At 44.9% G+C, this 24,587-nt stretch overlaps 1 long non-coding RNA gene across 1 annotated transcript; it reads left to right on the top strand.

Moving 5' to 3' along the window:
• The first annotated feature begins 631 nt into the window (after positions 1–631).
• Positions 632–23,767, top strand: LOC143516199 (uncharacterized). Its single transcript, XR_013131600.1, has 3 exons — positions 632–756; positions 20,563–20,715; positions 23,112–23,767. It is a non-coding gene; the product is annotated as an uncharacterized LOC143516199 (long non-coding RNA).
• Positions 23,768–24,587: the final 820 nt, after the last annotated feature.

The raw sequence follows: 24,587 nt of genomic DNA, 5'->3' as shown, positions 1-24,587 counted from the left end.
CATAAAAGTTGATGCACATTCTTTAGTATTTTTGTCTTTAAAATAAAAAAAAAACTTTTCTCTCTAAAATGGATCAGATGATTTATGAGAAGTTTTTAAATGGCCAGACCACATTTGGTGATTTTAACCACAATCACAGACGACAGAAACATAAAAATGAGGTTTTTAAAACCTCTCACTAGTCTCCTCACTGATGGGACGGAGACTCGAGCTTTCGAGGAAGAGAGACAATGCTTTTGAGCAGTGGGGCTACAGAGGTCTCTGACTTTGCAAATGACAGGAGAAATAAAGAGCTTTCTATAATCTAAAGCGTGAAGACTTCAGAGTGCCCTTCACCAACGGCCTTTTAATGTGTCAGGAAGGAGAGTGAAAGCTGTTTTCAACTTGGCTGGAAGCCTATTGAGCAAATCTTGCAACAGAAACACACTCGTTCCTTAGCTAAATACCAATACAAAGAAAGCGAGAGAGAGAGAAAAAATCACATGTCCTCATATTAAACACCACACAGAGCACCATTTCCAACACCACACCCAGGAAAGGAATGAGAAAAATGTGCCTAACTTGTATCCACACTTGGAAGTCAGTAATCACATCATGAACTGTTTGCCGAACACCAGGATGAGCCGTTGTTACATAAAGATCTAAATATCGTAACAGACAGTCCTAACTGTGAGTGACTTTGGAGAAAAGGCCCTGCGTTTGGATGACTGGCTGCCAGATGATTGCTTTTGACAGACTGTCGAGCAGTGAAGTTCAGTGAGTGCTTCTTTCTTTTCTTCTTCTTCTTTTTTCAAATCAAAAGCACATTTCTTGATCAGGACGCAGCACACATGGAGCGGCAGTTGTGGTATTCGTTTCGTCTTTAGGTGTCTCTCCTCTGTGACTGCTCTTATGCACCAATAGTTCTCTTTCTCTTTAATCAGAAGATAACCGACGTTAGCCGATGGCTCATTTTATCCAGGCATGGCCGGATATTTCGAGCATGAATATTCAAATGCGTAAATATCGGTTGATGCTGTATTTGTTAATGTTTGCATAAAGTGTATTTACAATTGCATTTACAGTATGGATGCATTTTCACTAGAATTTGCGTTTAAAAGCATTCAGTACCTGTTCTCTAAACAAATGCAGGCCCATGTTAGTACAACGTACACAGAGTACCGGACTCTTGAGCAGTCAGCTAACTTCACAGAACAGTGCAGCTAGGGGTGGTTACAACTTATAATTGACTATGAAATGATTGGCAGTCTGTTGGGTACAGCTTCAGTGCAGGTGTGTCTAATTAAGTGATCCCTCTGTGTATATAAATTAGATGTGTGCTATCAACATGTCAAAATCTTTTCCTTCATATTGCATAACTAATGGTTAAACTGTAGTCAGCTGTCATTTTGCTTATAAGGTTCATTTAGGAACAGTGACAAGTTACTTTCGCAATATTGAATTGGGTTAGAAATGAAATGTGTTTTTTTTCCAATAACCATTACAAAACTTGTATTTCAGATATTTCTACACTACGCTTTTTCTGTTCACGGAGGACGGCATGGACAGTTTCTACTGCATTTAGCACATATGGCCACCTCTTCCTGCACTCCCCAGACAGGTAGTGGAGTCTCTGCTCAATAACTCCCCAGAGCAGACATGATCGACAAAGCATTTATCAACCGAGCATGAATCTGTAATCTGCTCCCTGTTCATAATTAATAGATGCTCACAGTGGCTGAACTGTCAGTCCATACAGGTGAAGCTATCGCAGCCCCCTGAACATCAATATAGACATATTTTTACTTAAACACACACACACACACACACACACACACACACACACACACACACACAACCATATCCAGAGTCTAGTGAGAGGAATAAATCCAGACAATTTCCCAGAATACATTAGACGGGAAATGAGAGTAGACCTCAGCTCTCTCTCTGCTACTTCAGATGTCTTTGTGTTTCTAATGGAGAAGCTTCCCTTTGATATGATTGAAGACAGAGGAGCTTTCCTGGTGACCCCCCCACCCCCCCCCACACCCCCATCACCCCCACCACCACCACCACCCGCAGGCCAGCTTCCACAAAGGGAAGGAATAGATTATCCACCCCCCCCCCCCCACACACACACACACACACCACCCTCCCCCATTTTACTGAACCCCACAAAGTCAGGCAGCCAGTCCACGACATTATCATGTCAAAATATGGCATCACTTAATTGCCATGGCAACGGCAGTTTCAGGAGGGCCCCGAGCTGCACGGGAGTATTTCAGCCCCGCCGCGTGGATGGAAGAATTCACCGCGTCACACCGTATCCGCCGGCACCCATCGCTGTACGTTACCATGGCGCTCCGGGAGATGTTATCATTCCCGTTATCATCTACCGTCATCTTGGCCGATCGCGCTATTGTTTACCGCGTCCTCGAAGGCCGGCTTGTTTTATGCCACAGATACAGTTGCCACGGCATGTGGACAGGGGGGGGGGGCGTCCCAGTGGGGTCCGGTCTGAGTGAGTGACACAGGGATGAGTGTTATTTTCACATGAGTGGATTTGCAGCGGAGGGGAGTGGCGAGGCCTATTGCATTAGGCCACCCTAATCTGGTTAGGCTAATCTGAGGGCCCTGGGCCCGGCGGGAGTGGGGCGGGGGTGGGGGCGGGGTCAGACTGGGGGGGGGGGGGGGGTGCTGAAACCCTCCCAGGAGGAGCAACGCCAGCTCTCACATCCAAGAGACATGAGTCTGAATGAATGAAAACTCTGCCAAATTCTTCTGGACTTGGACTGTGAGCATAATGTGTGTGTGTGTGTGTGTGTGTGTGTGTGTGTGTGTGTGTGTGTGTGTGTGTGTGTGTTTAAGTATGTAGCGTATAAGTGAGCACTAGTTTTTAAGAGTGGGTCCAATACTGTATGATGATGGTTAAAGGCAGCACAAGAGGGCATCTTCTCATACAGACCTACAGGTCTTAAACACAAACACACAAGTCCTGCTGACCACTGGGAGAAGAGCAGGAACGACAGACACGAGCAGACAGCCTCGGAAACATCTGGAAACATCTGGGGCTGCTTGTGTGAAGTTTCTGTATGAGTATTTATTATTTCATGCCCCTTATGTTAGTTCATATCACTTATGGTATGGGGTGAGATGTGTGTGGTGAGGAGGGGTGTGTTTGTGGTGAGGAGGGGTGTGTGTGTGGTGAGGAGGGGTGTGTGTGTGGTGAGGAGGGGTGTGTGTGTGGTGAGGAGGGGTGTGTTTGTGGTGAGGAGGGGTGTGTGTGTGGTTAGGAGGGGTGTGTGTGTGGTGAGGAGGGGTGTGTGTGTGTGGTGAGGAGGGGTGTGTGTGTGGTTAGGAGGGGTGTGTGTGTGGTGAGGAGGGGTGTGTGTGTGGTTAGGAGGGGTGTGTGTGTGGTGAGGAGGGGTGTGTTTGTGGTGAGGAGGGGTGTGTGTGTGGTTAGGAGGGGTGTGTGTGTGGTGAGGAGGGGTGTGTGTGTGGTGAGGAGGGGTGTGTGTGTGGTTAGGAGGGGTGTGTGTGTGGTTAGGAGGGGTGTGTGTGTGGTGAGGAGGGGTGTGTGTGTGGTGAGGAGGGGTGTGTGTGTGGTGAGGAGGGGTGTGTGTGTGGTTAGGAGGGGTGTGTGTGTGGTGAGGAGGGGTGTGTGTGTGGTGAGGAGGGGTGTGTGTGTGGTTAGGAGGGGTGTGTGTGTGGTGAGGAGGGGTGTGTGTGTGGTGAGGAGGGGTGTGTGTGTGGTGAGGAGGGGTGTGTGTGTGTGGTGAGGAGGGGTGTGTGTGTGGTTAGGAGGGGTGTGTGTGTGGTGAGGAGGGGTGTGTGTGTGGTGAGGAGGGTGTGTGTGTGTGGTGAGGAGGGGTGTGTGTGTGGTTAGGAGGGGTGTGTGTGTGGTTAGGAGGGGTGTGTGTGTGGTTAGGAGGGGTGTGTGTGTGGTGAGGAGGGGTGTGTGGGGTTGCATTTGTGTATGTGTGTGTGCATTCATTCTTTCATGTGTGTATCACATGTACTAAAGGCCAATATGTAAATAGCTATGGGTAAATAGATGACCATTTTGCTTTAAAATAATTAATCATGGCCTTTATAAGTACTTGTCTGAAAACTCAGAGGGTCGTTTGACTTGGAAATGAAGCTGAGATTTTGAGTTGCTTTTAAAGTGAAAGGGCCATGGATGTCTGATCTCATACGAATATGATTGGTTATGCACTCTAAATAAAAGCCCGTTAGGTATGGGGCTTTCTTCTTATTTCTTTTACTCCTGAAGTAAAAATTTTTCCATGAACCATGAACATCCACAGTATCCATACACACACACACACACACATACACACACACACAAATTACCTGAGTAATAGTTTTATGGGTTATCATGAATGTCTTCTATCACATGTATTAATTTATCTGGTCATGGACAGTTGGTCATAGCCTCTTAAGCTTATACAGGAGCCAATTAAATTTGGCCTACAGACACGAAGGTCAAATGGTAACAGGCAGGGTCGTCGCCATGGCAATTACGAACAGCTGGTGCCGCATAATGCAAAATGAAGCCCTGTGTAATTGATATGAATGAGAAATGTCTTGTGATGATTGAAATCTAATTGATTTTGATATTCCGTCAAACGTATTCACCCCAGTCACGGCGCTGCATATGAACACCACACGCGTACGGAGACTAATATAAATAAGACCAAACGAGGACACTCCCGTCATTCGGTGGCGGTGCACAGGGGCGCATCGCCGGTGCGTTTTACTGAACTCGCTGAGCGGTGTCACGGAGCCATCTCTGTTTTGAGCGGCGTTTTTCAGAGGTGCCCCGTGAGGCGATGCGCTGGGTGGTACGGTCGACGGCAGCGCGGAGGTGGAGAGACAACAGCAGGCTGGAGAGAGGACAGAGGGCCCGGCCGCAGTGCATGCTGGGACACTGTGTTGATATGCCACGCCATCCTCCTCAGCATCTGTGTGTGCTAATGAGCTGATTTCTGCACTGTTTTATCTAATCTCCCAGGATAGACCATTAGCATCTCCAAAGAGAGAGAGAGAGAGAGAGAGAGAGAGAGAGAGGAAGAGAGAGAGAGGAAGAGAGGGAGAGAGAGAGAGAGGAAGAGAGAGAGAGAGAGAGAGAGAGAGAGAGAGAGGAAGAAAAGACAGGGAGAAAAGAGGGGAACAGAGGGGGGTGGGGAAAAAAGAGAGAGAGAGAGAGAGAGAGAGAGAGAGAGAGAGAGAGAGAGAGAGCTGTGTATTAAAATCACTGGGCTGGTCTTGATGGACAGAGCCGAAAGCTGAGGGTGAATGAACACTTTTCCGTTTCAAAGCCTCTTCTAATAGGTCCCTTATGGACGCAGCGTGGCAATGGGGAGGCAGAGGAGATGAGAGGTTAATTTGGCCCTGCCCAGGTGAACCAGTCAGTCAACCCTCACACTCTCACACACACACACACACACACACACACACACACACACACACACACACACACACACACACACACACACACACACACACACACACACTCATCCCCTCCTCTCCATTTCAGACCCTTAATGATTATTAGCATGCTTCAAATGCTTAAGGAGCCCTGGGAGCTGGTCTTTCTCTCTCACACTCGGTCTCTCTCTCTCTCTCTCTCTCTCTCTCTCTCTCTCTCTCTCTCTCTCTGTAGCTCATCGGAGCGCGAGGGGAAATCATTATGCTAACGAGGCCGCCGTTGCTGTTTTTATTTCCTCTAATCACCCCTATCTCCGTGGCGATCTTCAGGGACAAGCAGGAGTACACACACGCTTGTTCCGGGCCTTATAAATATTTCCCCTTTTTCTTGCTGCATATTTTTTTCAAACGAAAGAACAAAGGATGCGATGCGTTTGTAGCGAAGCCCTGTGTGTGTGAGCTGCAGAGTGAAGTGTACTGGGGGAGGTTTGATTTTAATGCTACTCTAGCACCATCTATTAGCTCGAGCAACGCCCACAAGCAACCACTCCTAAGTGGCGTTTGCATTAGCATGCTATTGTTACAAAACTGCAGATCAATTACAAAGTGCAGATGCATAATAGGTAGCAATTATAACGAATGTAGAATGAATGCAGATTTAAACGCAGTGGTCCTGCAGAATTAAAGAATCATTACTGGAGACGTGTTTGTTTTAGTATCTGTTTTAGGACTGAATGAAAGGAAAGAGAGAGAGAGAGAGAGAGAGAGAGAGAGAGAGAGAGAGAGAGAGAGAGAACCCTGATTTGAAAATATTTTAACACAACGCTAATACAGCACTTTATGGAACAAGATCAGTTTGGCTTAGAGAACGAACACACTGAGCCCGTCTGCAACCGCTGGCTAATTCAGACCCCTCTGGAGCTGCACTAATGAGGGTGTAATGGTTCCAGTGAAATGTAAATAAAACCCAGACCCCCTTTGCAGGAGGAGGGAGGGGAGGTGGAGCATCACAGAGGCAGGAGGAGGCCCTCGGAGGAGGTTCAGGCCCTGGGAGGAGGTTCACCTCACAGATCTTTCACTCCTTGACGTTCTCCTTCACTCTCCTGCAGCTGTGCAGTGCGGCCACGATGCCGAGACGTTTGCTGCTCATCCCACAGAAACGCACACATGCATAAGAACGCACGCGTGCGGACACAGTATTCCCATTCACTGTCTTTCATTCACTCTCTCTCTCTCTCTCTCTCTCTCTCTCTCTCTCACACACACACACACACACACACACAAAGACAGACACACACACTTATGCATGCACAAACACACGGGCTCATTCACAGACACACTCACGTGCGCACACGTTATATTCTCCCACAGCACAGCAGGAGGAAACAGGACCCTTTAAAAAGTGCACTGATAAACAGATGCTACAGGGAAGACCCAATCCCTTAAATTGATTTTTTAACATTATTCATCCATCCGGACTGGCTTACGGCTGTGATAGGCATAGGGAGAGGGAGTAGCATTTGAAGTAGAGGGTAGTGGATTGGACTTGCGGAGGGAGAATAATGTATAATGCATTATAGACAATCATCAGCCATTACAATCCACCTTCGGGCAGGCAATAGATTGAGTCCTCTGGCCTATCTGATTCTTTTAGAAGAACAAACACACTGAATGGATTTACCATCATTCATAGCTTCAACCCAAGTTCTGAGTGTATCAGTGCCTGCAGGGCAAAATGCTGTGTGGACCGACTCTTTCAAGAAATAAACATTTTAACCTACTTTCATGTGTCTTTTGGCCATGCTCTTATTTTGGAATATCTCTCTTGTCAGAAGAATGGCCTTTTTTCTAGTTGGTACAAAAACAAAAGAATTTTGAACAGGACTGTGTTTAACTTTGCAGGCGCTCGACCACATCATTTTGTGCATTAGAACTACTTATAGATTTCTCATACTCACAAAATTCCCATTGACTTGTCGAGTGTACTGTTTAAAATAACATCTTACTCTATCTGATTTTAAAAGCAACTAAAGCAACTAAACATTTTTTTTCAATAGCCACACTCACAACTTAATGTCAGACAGTGAACAGGAAACTTCGAGACGCTCCCTTAGCTCTGGCGGAGATGGAGATGTTTCCAGATCATTAGCTGTTGAGCGGAGGGCACTGGTCCCCTCTGGACGTGCCCTCACACACATGCAGGGCACACATGGGAAAACGCTATCCCGTCAGCGTGTCCAGAAGCACCTGTTTGCTTTCCCGCACAATTCCTCCTCTGAGACCTAGAGCAAAATAAAAAAAGTAAAAAAAAAACTCCCCTATACCTTCCTGTTGAAGGCGGCCATTGTGAGAGCCGCTCACCCTCCCTGACCACTGTATGGTTTAAATGGATCAGGCAGACCTTCTGTCTGTGCCTACATGACGGGGACTACAAGAAATCCCTAATAAGATGGCTGCTTGGCCAAGAAAGCTTCTCGATTCACCATAAGTAATTGCTAGTGAAGAGAGTTAGAGAGTAAGTGGGATAAGGGTATAAACTGGATGAGTTGACTGATAAATTTTGTGAATTAATACAAACGGTTAAGAAGGACAGAGGAATATTATGACAGCTGGTCTTGCTCCATTATGCAACATTATCCATGCATCATCAGATACACCGAGATGGGGGGGGTGGGGGGGGTGGGGTGGGGGGGTTTGGGGGAGGATAGAACATTTAAATATTCGCATTTAAATGTTCAATTACTATGACCTGCCTAAAGATAAAAATGTGAAATTTTGCAAATTTCCATATTGTTTTCTGCGAATTAATTTGGACTCAGTGACAGTGACATTAATGGTTATGCAGGTGACGCCGGCCCAGTGCAGGATGACACCCTAGCTGAGCAGCTCTGACACATTCACCAGTTAATCAGTGCTAATGTGTTTAGGAGCCTCTGCTAGTCATAATGTTTTTGCAACCAGAGACAGCAAAGTGACAGGTCATTACTTTCAGCAATCATGAAATGCGCACACACACACACACACACACACACACACATACATACACACACACACACATACACACACACACACACACACATCTCCACCAAATTACCAACATCAACATTATCTCAAATATGGGTTGCAAATGTTATTATTTCTGTACCATCATCAGTGTGGCATGAGGCTGTATGTGGAACGGCGCTTAAATCAAACATGGTCGTCAACGGCATGTGATTTCTTGCTCTGTGATTTCTTGCTCTGTGATTTCTTGGCATGGGATGGCATGGCGTGTGATTAATGTGCTGATTTTGAAAGCCCATGTAGGTCCTCAGCCGTCCACTTACGGACATCTCAGTACAATCATTACTTTGGGATTCTACATTCAATACATTATTATGTGGGGAGATTGAAGAGCCAGTACTTAAGACCCTCAAAAATGAAAGGCAAACATTCCTTCGTCGTAGAACACCTAATTAACTAAAACATTTTAATAACAGGTCTGAAGGAAGAGAAGAAATAGCTATCAACAGCAGCCACGTAGCCGGAGGGGGAGGGGGGGGATAATGATCGCCGTGCTGCAAAGAGTCAAAATATTGTAAGAACATCAAACAGTAATTTAGGAGAGTCTGTGCTCACACCGCTCAGACGTAGGAAATGCCTGAACAGGTGAAACGTTGAGGAGAAGAGAGCGCGGCCGAGACGTGCTGTTCAGCCGCATTAAAGGATTAGCCGGTGTCTTCGGCGTGTGTAATAGCAGTGGCGTGATGGAGCCCAGCGCCTCGCGAGGGACAGCAGACTGGCTGGCACCCATACGGAGGCAGCGCGGCGTGTCGGGAGACGGGCCCACAATGCGGAGACGGTACTGCGTACACACCCTGTCATCAGGCAAGAGACTCGGGGTGTTCACGTAAAACCGGCTCACCACCCTACACACCACCCTACAAAGCAAGAGTTGTGAAAGGGGTCATAAATGATACATTTAATCAGCCTTAAATTATACAGAGTAAACACTGATGCCCACGCTCATTAAATTACGACACGGAGAACTTTGAGAAGTTAAGGTTTACTAACTTCTCTTGCAGTGATTAAAACAATTCTTTAAGCTTTCTCTATAGTGTCGTCTGGGTTTTATTTTGAATTTCATAATTGATTCTCAGAGGAATTCGGGAAGATGTCTGTGCACATTTTTAGCCAAGCATTTGTATTTTTAACATATTTCTTCACACTGAAATTCTGAATAATATGGTAAAAAGTTACAATCAACCCCAAATCAGAATTGGACATGGAGCGGACTTAACTGCAACATAAAATATCTTTACATTGCTGAAAAATATGAATCTTTTTTTTTATGTTTTCATCTTTCTTATTCAGAACGTACGGCCGGGTAGTATCAGTGACTTTGAGCACATGAGTTAGTGCGCTGTGAACTTCAGCTGGAAGGACCTCGTTTAATTGGAGTCAGCAGCGTGGCTCCTCTTCCTCCTTGGACTTATTATTCTCCATCATTTGACTCCTCTCAGCCTACGGCCTGAGTTTACGTAAGCTGAACAGCTTTCCAGCATCCCCTTGGATCTCCCTTCTGAAAACACTCAAACCCTCACACATGCACACACACCTCCCCACATGCCCCAGGCAATCTGGACAACTCATGAGATTGTGTGCGTGTGGGTGCACGTGTGTGTGTGTGTGTGTGTGTGTGTGTGTGTGTGTGTGTGTGTGTGAGAGAGAGAGAGAGAGAGAGAGAGAGAGTGAAAGCACACACTCACATGTGGGATATGATGGGAGGTGGGTGTATTTATTCTGCGTTGCTCTCTAATGATTCCCTTAAGGCTCATTAGAGTGTGTGTGTGCGTGTGTGTGTGTGTGTGTGTGTGTGTGTGTGTGTGTGTGTGTGTGTGTGTGTGTGTGTGTGTGTGTGTGTGTGTTGGGAGTGTAGTCGGTAGTCAGGGGGACACTGGTGTGACAGTGGGGGTCATATACACAGGGCGGCACAGTAACGAGCGCCTCACTGGGAGCTACTCCACAACACTAACTGTTCATTAATTAGTCCTCTTTCTACCTCTCTCTCTCTCTCACCCACACACACACACACACACTCTGTCTCTGTCTGAAGGTGAAGGAAACCGCAGTCTCAGTGACACTTATGAGTCCTCACCTGCCACACCATGAGTGTTTTGTTATAAAATAACAGTATTCCCATCCACGCAACAAGAACATGGCCCATTCCCCGCAGCCCAGATCCACTGTGCACACAGCACATGCAAGGTGACCTCCAGAAGTGATGGCTTTTCAGGATGTTTATGGTAGAATATTCCCCTGTTATTTATTCCAGGCTTTTAGGGCAAGGGTTTGGGGTGTGCACTGGATCCATTCTGATCTGTCCACTGATTATGAGATTCCCACAATGTTCAGCGCTACGAGCCATTTACGGGGAGATGGAACGCACATCTGCTCGTGTCTGTCCCCCGAGCGTCCTGCTAGAACACTCAGAGAGAGAGAAAGAGAGAGAGAGAGAGAGAGAGAGAGAGAGAGAGAGAGAGAGAGAGAGAGAGAGAGAAGAGAGAGAAAGAGAGAGAGAGAGAAAGAGTTGTAATAAAAAAGAACAGAGCACCTCCTGAACATAACCTAGCTATGAAACCATTATCATGCAAATGTTATAATACTTTGCAGTTGTCACACACACACACACACACACACACACACACACACACACACACACACACGACAACAACACAAACAAGACTGCATTGTTTTGATTTTGCATGTAAATGACACATTGGATAATATTTAAACATTCTCTTGAAGTGACGTATGATAACACACAAATGTTTGTGGACGTATTTCTCATCTCATTTCTTCTTTTATATTAGTCGTATGCTCTACAGGAGTAAGACGCCAGGTACCATGAACACACTCCATACAGATGGTACACACAACTGTCTTGTTGGCTTCATTTTAGTCAGAGCACTGCGTGTCTTGCTGCAGTGAATAACAGACAGCAACAGGTTCATAACCGTGTTTTGTAGTAACTGCTCTGTTTCAGCTCTGATAATGTTTTCCTGCACTTCTATCCCTCAAACATCCAATACTTTTGGATGTTTTGACATTTTGGACATTTTGACTGTGCATCTTCATTCGCCCAGTTCTGGACTGGTGATTTCTTATTGTCTCTCAGCTCCCGTTTTTGTTTCAAATCCAGTGTTACTTCGGCAGTCTGAGGTTTTCCCATAGAAACACGCTGTTGATGTGTATACCAGTAAAAACCATGTGAGGACTCTACCCCACACCGAAGGGGTGAGTGAGTCTTTAAAATAAATTTTCTATGAACGATTTTGTCTGTTTTATCAGCTCAGTTTCCATACAGGTAAGGGTCATACAAACTTCAAATATTTTTTTTTTGCCATCCTAACCTCCAAATCTTCAGAAACCTTAATAAAATGTAACATATGTGCCTGTCAAAATAACAAAAAATGTCAAAAAAAATTTCTTAAGTTCCTGACAGTGAAGTACAAAACAACTTACCTCAGTATGAGAACAAATAATTTAATCCTTGATATTTTTCACTAGATAACACCTCCTAGAGTTCATTAGGTAATGATTGGTCATACAGTGCCTGAAGTTCTATGCTTTTTCCAAACTAGCCACTCTCAGCGTTATTATTAAACATTTGACCCCAAGGTGATCTGACGTCCTAACCCTGCTGCCCTGTTCCTAGGCAGCCCGAACCTGAATGCTTCTCTTGTGCTGTGTTTTCTCTCTGCCCTGCTGACCACACACTTAATAAGCTAGTGATGAAGGCAGCCAAGCACCGCTGACCTCTGCCAAAATCCTTATTATGGTGGCTTAAATTTGAGAAGAGGAAGGTCTCAATCAGTTGAAATATTATTGTTCCTCCTCCCGAGCCTCAGCTTTTAAAAAAAGCATCCGGTATTGAGTGAGCGGTATAGCGTGTGTGAGGAGAAACAGGAGCTCTCTGAAAGTCTGAAAGCGCTGTGATTCAAGTGGATTAATCCTAATAGTAGGGGATTAAAGGAGAGGTGCTAAATTGCCCTGCAGGGTTTAGATGGCCATTGTGCTGCCTCTGTGAGGATGTCATTGAGCTGCCTCTGTAAGGATGTCATTGGGCTGCCTCTGTGAGGATGTCATTGTGCTGCCTCTGTGAGGATGTCACTGTGCTGCCTCTGTGAGGATGTTGCTGTGCTGCCTCTGTGAGGATATCATTGTGCTGCTTCTGTGAGAATGTCACTGTGCTGCCTCTGTAAGGATGTCATTGGGCTGCCTCTGTGAGGATGTCATTGTGCTGCCTCTGTGAGGATGTCACTGTGCTGCCTCTGTGAGGATGTTGCTGTGCTGCCTCAGTGAGGATGTCAGTGTGCTGCCTCTGTGAGGATGTCACTGTGCTGCCTCTGTGAGGATGTCATTGTGCTGCCTCTGTGAGGATGTCATTGGGCTGCCTCTGTGAGGATGTCATTGGGCTGCCACTGTGAGGATGTCATTGGGCTGCCTCTGTGAGGATGTCATTGTGCTGCCTCTGTGAGGATGTCACTGTGTTGCCTCTGTGAGGATGTCATTGTGCTGCCTCTGTGAGGATGTCACTGTGCTGCCTCTGTTAGGATGTCACTGTGCTGCCTCTGTGAGGATATCATTGTGCTGCTTCTGTGAGGATGTCACTGTGCTGCCTCTGTGAGGATGTCACTATGTTGCCTCTGTGAGGATGTCATTGTGCTGCCTCTGTGAGGATGTCACTGTGCTGCCTCTGTGAGGATGTCATTGTGCTGCCTCTGTGAGGATGTCACTGTGCTGCCTCTGTGAGGATGTCATTGTGCTGCCTCTGTGAGAATGTCACTGTGCTGCCTCTGTGAGGATGTCATTGGGCTGCCTCTGTGAGGATGTCATTGTGCTGCCTCTGTGAGGATGTCACTGTGCTGCCTCTGTGAGGATGTCACTGTGCTGCCTCTGTGAGGATGTCACTGTGCTGCCTCTGTGAGGATGTCACTGTGCTGCCTCTGTGAGGATGTCATTGTGCTGCCTCTGTGAGGATGTCATTGTGCTGCCTCTGTGAGGATGTCATTGTGCTGCCTCTGTGAGGATGTCACTGTGCTGCCTCTGTGAGGATGTCACTGTGCTGCCTCTGTGATGATGTCATTGGGCTACCTCTGTGAGGATGTCACTATGTTGCTTCTGTGAGGATGTCATTGTGCTGCCTCTGTGAGGATGTCACTGTACTGCCTCTGTGAGGATGTCATTGTGCTGCCTCTGTGAGGATGTCATTGTGCTGCCTCTGTGAGAATGTCACTGTGCTGCCTCTGTGAAGATGTCATTGGGCTGCCTCTGTGAGAATGTCATTGGGCTGCCTCTGTGAGGATGTCACTGTGCTGCCTCTGTGAGGATGTCACTGTGCTGCCTCTGTGAGGATGTTACTGTGCTGCCTCTGTGAGGATGTCACTGTGCTGCCTCTGTGAGGATGTCATTGTGCTGCCTCTGTGAGGATGTCACTGTGCTGCTTCTGTGAGGATGTCATTGTGCTGCCTCTGTGAGGATGTCACTATGTTGCCTCTGTGAGGATGTCATTGAGCTGCCTCTGTGAGGATGTCATTGAGCTGCTTCTGTGAGGATGTCACTATGTTGCCTCTGTGATGATGTCATTGAGCTGCCTCTGTGAGGATGTCATTGGGCTGCCTCTGTGAGGATGTCATTGTGCTGCCTCTGTGAGGTGATCCTTTGGACAGCTGTAGACAAGCTGTGCTCTTTTATGAGAACGTCCATTTCATAAAGTCCATTATTAGCATGAAGGGTTTTTGGCAAAAAGCGAAAATATATAGATAATTAATGATGTGTGTGTACTGTATGTGTGCAAAAGTTCTTACGCCAGATTTGTTATATTAGCAATGTTATAATGAGCGTATATAATTATTTCTCAGTGTGTCTGCATATGTATGCATATCAAGCACCTCAATTGTCTTAAGCACATTTTTAGTGCACTCAACCTGTTAGCCTGTTCAAATATAAGCACAGAGTAATCTTAAATTAAACTACATGAAAAAACTCACATCCCCAACTATCCATCCATCACATCAGAGACCGTTTGCATGCACACAGCCACAGTCTGCTCACATCCTACTATCACCATAACGGCTGAACTCCAAGCACCCCTGAGTCACCGACTCTCGGCTCGTACCACAATGAACGCCTCGGCAAAAGGCCTGACCTCTCCGCGGCTCCCCTGGTCCTGAGACTCAGCCCTGCGACCATGCCGAAGCCTTTGTCTCCCAATTAAAGACCATAATTGCCATGTAATGAAGTTTAGGCTCGGTGAGATTTACAGAGCACCCCTGGCTGTGGATGTCTCTGCGTCTCCCTCTTTCTCACCCTATATAATTGTAAACCAGGCTCCACCTTCATCTCCACTTTACAAAAGAAACACACACAATACGAGGCCGGCCAGTGATTTCTTTTATGGTGATGCTCTGTTGTGTTTTTTTTTTTCCTTCACCTTTTACTCTCCACCCCTCTTTTCTTTATCCCCACCACCACCCCCACCCTGTCTCTCCGAACTTTCCTGCTTCTCTGCTCCACCTCCGACAACACAAGGCTCTTGTCTTCTCCCCTGAAGATGGGCTTGGGAGGACGGCTTCGCTGGCTGCTCCCTTTTCAGCCACCCGATAAGCTGTTAAATGCCCCTGCTGTTTAATGGTGTCTAATGATTACCACTTACACATCCCGAGACAATGCAGACGGGCCTGGCTCGGCCCGGGGGCGTCGCATGCGCTGGTCTCGCCGCCCAGTCTCATAGCAACCGCCTGAATGGGAGGTGACTCCCCGAGCGAATTGCAAGGCCCCGTCCGCGTCGCGTTTTCAAAGGAGATCCCGCTCTTCTCACACACGAAGAGCATGACGGAGTGTCTCAGATGCCCCTACTGTACCCATGTGACCCCTTGACCCCTGAACCCAACTCAGCAAAAACTCAGTGAACTGAACACAGGGGTTCAGCGCGACCTCTGACATCTCCTCGTAGTGGCTACCAGGTCAGCAAGCGGCCCCTTCCCACTGGCTGGAGAAGCAGGAAGCGTTTAGACTCCAGAAAAGCTCCAGAGCTCCAGACAAGCAGGTCAACATCAGACATCTTAGACATTTCCAGCATTTTACTTCATACTTCAAGATGACTAATAAAACTTAATGGATTTATTTGATTAAAAATGTAAACATGGTTGTCATGTAACCCTGAACATTAATGTATCACACTGGAAGAGTTAGACACATTTTTCAATCTTTACACACAGCTCATTCAGAGAAATTAACAAACAAACAATTAAAGAAATGATAGTCTAAAGACAGCCACTAAGACACTACGCAGCACATAAGAAAACCCTCCCAGTACCATAGCACATTGTAAAGCCTATAAAAGAAAATATATCTGCCAGTTGTGTAGGTACAGTTTGCTACATCAGTTAATATGTCAGTAACATGTGTTTCTTTTATGTTTGATCGGTGGGCTCTACTCTCCTCTCATGTGGGTGGGTGTAGTGAGTTATTAGGTGGTGGTAGGGTGGTGGCGATGGATTAGGGAGTGGTGGTAGGGTGGTGGCGATGGATTAGGGAGTGGGGGTAGGGTGGTGGCGATGGATTAGGGAGTCGGGGTAGCGTGGCTTCTCTTCAGTGGGAGAGCAACAGAGGTGATAATCTGCTGAACTTCAAACAGACCTGATGCTTCCCTGCTCTCCAGGTCCCCTCTGGCCTCCCAGCATAGCCAGTCCTCCTTTATCGCGTGTGTGTGTGTGTGTGTGTGTGTGTGTGTGTGTGTGTGTGTGTGTGTGTGTGTGTGTGTGTGTGTGTGTGTGTGTGTGTGTGTGTGTTTTAAACCGCAGTCCCTCATTGAAACAGACAGAGGGAGAGAGGGAGAGTGTGTGTGTGTGTGTGTGAGAGAGAGAGAGAGAGAGAGAGAGAGAGAGAGAGAGAGAGAGAGAGAGAGAGAGAGAGACGCATTCTGCCAGAAAGGCCAACGGCAGCAATTAGGAAGAGATCCTCGCAAAGCTGCTGCGTGAAGGAGTGAAGACCCCCAGCAAGGACAGGTGGAAATTACTGCTGTGTTTGCCTGACATGGTCTGACAACAAATGCTAATGCAGACATTTGACTTCACTGCATATAAGACTGACATAATGCTCCATGCAGGAATGTAGTGTTTGAGCGCTAGACTCCCACTATCACTATAACATAGCACAACATAACATATAACCTAAATGAATAGGAAAATGCAGTCTGTTTCATTTAAATTCAATTAATTCAATTTAAACATAATAAAACTTGTCAGAAGATAATACAGTTTTTGACGACTGCTAACGTGCATTTCCCAATACTTGTGATACATTGTCAAAACTCTAAACACAGCAACACATTGACCTCACACAAATAGCCAAATAGTTAATATCGTGTCCAAAAGCGCATTTTCTTAACTAAATACCAACTCTGCATTTCACAATGCAAACAAGTTTGTTAAAACACAGCAAATCTGGTTCAGTATCCAATCATTATTACAAACACTAGCACATATTCTCTTTTCGAGATGAACAGAGTCAATCACTGCACAACCACTGTAAAAAAACTAACATTTGATGGCAATACAGAAACAGTATTACATGTAATATTTTACCCTCTCCCAGCAAACAACAGACATTTTACAGTAACATCTGTTTTTTTCTTAGTCAGTTCATTTTTACTGTAATCCGCTTCATTTGGACTTTTTTTTCAAATGTGTGCATTTTTGGCAACATACTGTCTACACAATGAGTGATATTTACTGTTAGGTACTATATGGAATGTAGATTAGACAAAAAAGGAGTCAGTAACAGTTTTGCAGTAAAGGGTATATTTTACTGTATTAGGGACATTACTGTAAATTGTGGCCTAACCCAAAAAATAATTATCGTAATTGTAAACATAATTAGCCATGGTCCCATATGTGCAAAAAATACACATATACAAAAAAAGCCACACAAGGGGGAAAAACAGAATACAAAACTAAACAGTGTTGTTACGTGTAATCTAAGTGGTCTTCAGCAGTTGGCCACATGTTTTCATCCACATCACATCAGATGTTGGCCCTTGCCATGCACCTAGGATAGAAAAGCTTGATATGCCTTATTCACCCCTGGCAGTCTTCAGGTGAAATGTCTCAGCAGCCGGGATCCATTGCATCCAGGAGGGACATTTGGTCATGGGGCCGATGATCATACACCTTCAACCTCCAGACTGAAAAAAGTTCCTTAGTGGGGTTGAGGAAAGGTGAAATGGGCGGGAGGAAAAGGGACATCACTCTTGGATGGTCTATAAACCAGTTTGTGATGACATGAGAATGACAGAATGCTACATTGTCCCATCACAAATGTCCTCGTGTTTCCTCCCACCTGTTCCCTTTCTGCTTCTGGAACCAGTTGTTGGTAGAGTTCATTCAAAAACGAAAGAAGGAGGTCTCTGTTATAGGGACCAATCTGGCATTTGTGAAGGACCAAACCAGCACTTAAGATTGCAGGACAAATTGTTATATTTGCTCCTCTCTGACCCGGTACATTACTGTACTTCATTTTATTTGATTGATCTATATGTGCAAAAAATGTGTACAACAGTAATAACTTTTTGCAGAACTTGGCATTTTATACGATATTTAAGATTTTGAACCTTAGGTTTTCATTTTTGGCATGCTGTGTACAAGCAATTGTAAATAAGACGAAAACGATCCAGAATTTTGTTATTGGATAACCTTGTGTGTATAGAAAATTTAAGCATTATAAAAACATGTAAAATGACTACATTTTGTGCCATAACAACATGAATTGAACTAATAGTATAGCCACTGAAAACTGATGTTGTGTTCACTGTGTTTGGAGTTTTGAAAATGTGACTACAGATTGGACAAACGCACGTTAGCAGTTGTCAAAAACTGTAATATACTGCTGACTCAGACTGCTACTCAGATAGATAGATAGATAGATAGATAGATAGATAGATAGATAGATAGATAGATAGATAGATAGATAGATAGATAGATAGATAGATAGATAGATAGATAGATAGATAGAGGGAGAGAGAGAGAGGGGGGGGGAGAGAGAGAGAGAGAGAGAGACTCTTTCGTTAGTGCTTCATTAGCAGCAGGGCATCACACAGGGCACTTTACAGGGACAGATGGCAGTGGAACCCACTCCCCGGCCTCATGCCAACCTGTGCCTGCCTGCAAGAACACCAGCAAAAACTATGCCAGCTAACCAGGTGGAGATCATTACCCCTGGAGGGAGAATGCCCTACCAGGCACTGCATGAGACCGGACTGGGGGGGGTGATCTGAGAAGACTGTTGAGGAGGGGTGCGGTGTGGGGGGAGGGGGTGTTTGCGATCTGAGAAGAACGTTTGGGGGAGGAGGGGGGCTGTCTGCAGGAAGAAACCGTAAAGTGACTTATGCTGAGGCAATCTGTCATGACTTAACTAATTATCATCTGTGTGTGTGTGTGTGCATGAGTGTGTGCATGTGTGCGTGTGTGTGTGTGTGTGTGTGTGTGTGTGTGTGTGTGTGTGTGTGTGTGTGTGTGTGTGTGTGCCTGTGCGTGTGTGTTCTTGTGTGTGCGTGTGCATGTGCGTGTGTGCGTGTGCATGTGTGTGTGTGTGTGTGTGTGTGTGTGTGTGTGTGTGTGTGTGTATATGTGTTTGTGCATGATGTACGGCGCATGCGTGTTACATTTGAAGAGCTTCATGATTCATGATTCAAGGTAATAACACAACGCCACATCTTATCAACAGAAGTGACAGATTGTATTCATCTTCATAAGATGCACTATAAGTGTTTTACTACAGCCATTTGTCTTTACTGTTCTCCAGATCTTTCCATGCAACCATCACCTACTCTGTTCCTCTGTGCTGGAGACTTTAAACTTCATCACTTTGTTTTGGTTTGATCATGAAGAAAAGGATAAAGCTTCACGTTCTGATTTACAGTATCGTCAGAGCATATTTTTGCAGTAACCTCTCTATAGGATGAACAAACGGTGCTCCTTATCTAACTGAATTATATGGTAGCTATCACTGATCAAATATTTGATAAAATAACACCTTAACACAGACTCCTTCAATTAAGCCTAACAATAGTACTTTGTGTTAGTGTATGTATATGAGAGAGGGAGAGAGAGAGAGAGAGAGAGAGAGAGAGAGAGAGAGAGAGAGAGAGAGAGAGAGAGAGAGACGGCTATGCTAAGAGCAAACATTATCATGTCAGACTGATTGTCCTGCTATGTGTTTGTCCACACACTGGTCCAGCAATGTGAACCACATGTCTTAAAACAAAGACAAACTCAAATCGAGTGTGGCTGGTAGCAGGCTGTGGGTTCTGCCGTCCTCTGTCCACCTACATCTAAGCAGATCCAAGCCAGCAGGTGGAAAAGACAAACAACGCGAGGGCTATCAAAAGTTAATAACACCATTAGCTAGAAAAAGAAATCACAGACCTGCTAATTGGCTTGTGTATTTGTTGTGTGAATGCCAGGGCTCGTGAGGTAAATTCACTTCTGTCTGCTGAAAATAAGCTAATGAGAAATTGTTAGACACAGTGGAAGATTCTGCAAAGGTTCATCAATCAGCTACATTCTGTTGTCAAAAGTTTACATTAAAAAAATGTGTGCCTACTGTATATTTGTGAAAGTGTTACTGAATGATGTTAAACACTTCCTAGATTCTGTCAGGACATAAATAATGAAAATTGTATTATTAATAAATGTTCAATTTAGATAGGAGGTTGTCATTGTCTGAAATTAATGATGGATTAAAGAATTCTCTTTAAACTTCATCCAGGTTTAAAGCCTTCACTAGGCAACTGACTGTGTAATGACAATTTGACATGACTGTGTTGAGAGAGATCACTACTATCACGTCTGGACGGCGGTGACATTGCGTGTTCTTCACTGCTCATCTTCTCTTCTAACAAGCTCCCCTTTTCCATGCCGACAGCTCTGTTCCCACTGCAGCCTTCATCCTGAAGAACACCACACACGTTCTCCTCACACATTCTCTTGTTTTTCTTATTGTAGGCCACACTGCCTCTTAGTAGGATAAGAACTCCAATAGCACGGGTGTAAATTTCGTCCAGGTTGGATTTACAGATTTCAATGGAAAGTTTTGTACTTTTTCATACAGGAAGCAGAACCATATGGACTGCACCATTCGTCCGGCCCACATTCTTTGGGATATTACAGAACTGCCGACCTCATGTGCCAGGAGAAAAGTACTTCCTGTAGAGGCTCAAGATGCCTGACTTCCTGTCTCTCTCACTTAAGACTCCTTTTTTAAGTAAGTTCATAGTCAATCACTGAAAACGCTTTACAGAAAGTTCATATTGCACTTCTTACTGTAGTTGGATGCAGAAACAAATATATATATACCTAGTCCATGAGCTAATTAATAAACATGCCAGTAGATATGTCGTACGCAAATGTGGGGCTGTTACCTGCGGAATGTGCTGTTAGCACAAATTCAGAGCCACCAAAAGATTTTAGCGATAGTTATATTTTGTTGATAGTTTTATAGTAACTTAATAGAGGCATTTGTAGCGAAGTAAAGGATTTCGACTTGGTTAGGTCAAACATGTTCCTGCGTGATCACGTGACCACTGACAATAACAACCTAAATAATGTTTCCTGTAACTTTCGTTAGACTTTGTATCTAACTTTATTTCTAGACCCTTTAACTGCAGCCGTTTGTGGGCTTTGGTGTGGAGTGTGAGCTATAGGCTCACTGGAGATCACTTAAGTACTGTTTTTGCTGCTTCTATGGCAGTTTGGAGAAACTAATACCTGATTAAATCCTGGGTCACACAATGGTCTCAGTGGTGCCGACTGATGTAGGCCTTTGCTCCATGGGGGTTGGTAAGTGGATGAAGGTCAGCTCTGTAAGGGATACCCTCCTTATCCCTCACTATGAGGGGGGCTTACTCCAGAGGGAACCAGCCATGATCCCCAAAGGATCCTCGGCCCTAAGCACCCGCACACAGACCAGATTTCAGCAATAGAGATAACAGACTGCTGCTCTTTGAAATTCCATGGTGGGATGATAAGACAGATGGCAGCAGAACTCCCAGTATCAAGAGACTTAATGAAAATAATTGGGGATAAGTGGCGATTGTATGGCTTTCCGTGACTCGAATCCGCGAACGTACTAAAATACGTTAAGTTCATTTACATGAACAATTCAGAAATTAAGTGACCTAAAATTAAGAATGTAATTGCTTTTTTCCCGCATCATTAGAACGTGAATGCTTCACTGATTATCGGTGTATGATATACTCGCGTTGTTTCTTGGGATAAGAAAGATTAACATTTTCATGGTCCCCACCAGGTCTTCACTTGTTTGCTCTGAGCAGCGTCAGAGGAGACCGCCTAATAATTAGCAACAATAGCACAAGACTCAAGGGCCTGCTTCAGGGTAGCATCAGCTACCGTCTTCCCACCTACTGTCCCCTAACCAACAACCACTCATACCCTCTTGGTCATTGTGTTAAGCAATAGGACCCCCTGCTGAGTGCCACTGACCACAACAAAGATTTGGGCAGAGCTTTAACCCTTTCACAACAACAGCCTATGGAGCTTGAAAGCAATGCTAATAGATAATTGTGCCAGCTAAGCATTAAGCTCGAAACTGACCAGCGGTGAAACAAAAGAGTAAATAATCAGTGAAACGGAATAAAATGCGTGGTTTCTGAGAAGGACCTGCTTGAAAGCTTTGTCATTGGTGCTGCTGTTGTTCTGGTGAGGGGCGGAGGACTATGAGAATTTGGTCAGCAATCATGTAAAACATCAGTTAGGTTCAGAGTCTCCACTGGATGTGATGGAGCTGGTTTTAACGGCAAACAGCATGGATCTGCGCTGGTTAATTGGTGAGCCGCTAAAACAGCCAAGCCAAAGCCTTACTCGGGACCGAATAATGATCTATGACGGCAGGCTAAAGGCAACTGACCTTTGGTGAAGTGAGTTCATATTATCTGAAGATCTTACACAGTTAATGACACCCATTGACTTTCCTAAAGACCTGATTAGATACAAACTTTGACCCATCCTCTAATTGATGGTGAAGAATGAGTCCTGAGGCCATTTTTTCCTCAGGGCAGAAACCTCGATAAAAATTAATGTTATAAATTATAGAAATGAATGTGAATTAAAATATCAAACACTAAAAGTAAAGTTTGTCATAGGTATAATGTAAAAATAATGCCTGAGCTTTAGCAAATGATAATGGATAATAACCACTATTACAAAATGTAATGGTACCCATTCATTAAGGGGGTGTGTCCATTGTGTTGGAGCTCCGCCCTTCCCCCCCTCTCTTGGGGTGTTTTTTGTTCTACCTCCACCAGGTAGGGAGACAAAACAATGATGGCCTCACATAGCACCTCTTCAGTGAGATCTACACTCATTATCACTGTCTTTGTCACTTAAAACAGCTCAAGAGGCCATTATCCTCTTTTATCTGTCAATTATGGGAAGACAGCAGTAGTATTGTCCATCTCAGAAAGCAAAGGCGTGTGGTTACATCCGCTCCGCAGGGATAATTAACTTCCTCCAGCCGCCACAAGTACATTCATAGACATGCCCAGCAGAATTGGAAAAAAAAAACTGTTATTGTATTCTTCACTCCTTTTATAGAAAGTACAAGTGTGGTGATTAAGTCATTCTCTGTTTGTGGTTTTTTAGCTCTAACCATCCAGAGTCAGACTCCAAGCAAGACTTTCCAAGTGCACAGATACACATAGCTGACAGTGTTAAGATCCAGCGTGTCAAAGGGAGTTGGCCGTGCTGAGTTGCCAAATGTTTTTCAAATTAAGCAATGCTGAGAACATTCTGGCGAGCGGGACAGCCGAGGTGCTTTCGCGCATGGAAATTCTGTAGTCCCCTGTTGCCTCCCAGTTCGTGCCCTACTTCAGTGGTCCAGAGGATGCTCCCCGGGAGGAGAGACCCCGCCGCACGCACATTCCTTGGCTGTATTTGTGAAAAGATATCAGAACCACAGATCCAATGGACGACTGAGGGAAGCTTTGTTCATATGATTGCTTATCTTAAACAAAGTGACACAAACAAAGGTCTTAAGTGATCCTGTGTAAGTGTGTGTGTGTGTGTGTGTGTGTGTGTGTGTGTGTGTGTGTGTGTGTGTGTGTGTGTGTGTGTGTGTGTAAAAGAACCAGGAAAAGCACTGATTAGGCAACTGGCCATTTGCAGAAAGAAAAAAATGTGCTGGCACATATCTCTAAAGTCAGTTAATGAAACACACACACACACACACAAATACATGTACACTCAGGTGGTAAATACAAATACCAAGTTAATTACCATGTTCCTTATCATAATTATAATGCGCTTTTGAAATGTAAAAGGAAAATATAAAAGATTTGGTTGCACGGTCAAATGAATTGAAATTTGGTGTCTAGTGATGGTGACACTTTAAAATTCAAAAAACATTCTTGACCTAAGATATAATAGAAATTCTTTGCATTAAATGGCTGTGTATATATATATATACACACACATGCACAAACACACACACACACACACACACACACACACGCACACACACACACACACACAGGCACACGCAAACTCATACACACATGCATTCACACATACAGTCATTAATGCATTTATTTTTTCCCTCATTACAGGAAGAGACAATGTTTAGCCAACAGTGTTGAAAAGGTCAAGGAATGAGAGGGAGGTTAGAGAGGTAAAGAGATTCATGGTGTGAGGGCAGCAGGGAGAGGAAGCATGGATCCTCAAGACTCATGGGAATTGGAGTCCTGCCCTCTACTAATGGACTGCAAAATGAGCCCTGGTCCCCTGTGTCATCATATTAGATACACAGGCAGATGGAGATGGAGTGAAAGGTGACAATTGGGAGGGTCGGGCTTCTCTTATTAAACTCATGCTGAGCCAGACACTGCCCCTAGTAATCTCAGACTGTAGCCTGAGTACTCTAAGATACTCATACTAAAATTACACATTAGCCATGAAATAGTAAACCTTCAAGGTACAGCAGTTAAGATTTTGTTAGATATTTTCAGGTTTGAATTACTTTAAAACCTTGGTGTTGACCTTGGTCAATTATACCATACATTCCATACTTATTCCATACAGTCTTGGCCATTGCATATAATTAAGACAATTTTGCAGCTGCAT

This window comes from Brachyhypopomus gauderio, chromosome 6, assembly GCF_052324685.1.
Source record: "Brachyhypopomus gauderio isolate BG-103 chromosome 6, BGAUD_0.2, whole genome shotgun sequence".
NCBI lineage: Eukaryota > Metazoa > Chordata > Actinopteri > Gymnotiformes > Hypopomidae > Brachyhypopomus > Brachyhypopomus gauderio.
The sequence above is the reverse complement of the archived record's forward strand: the minus strand, read 5'-3'. Positions and strand labels throughout refer to the sequence as shown.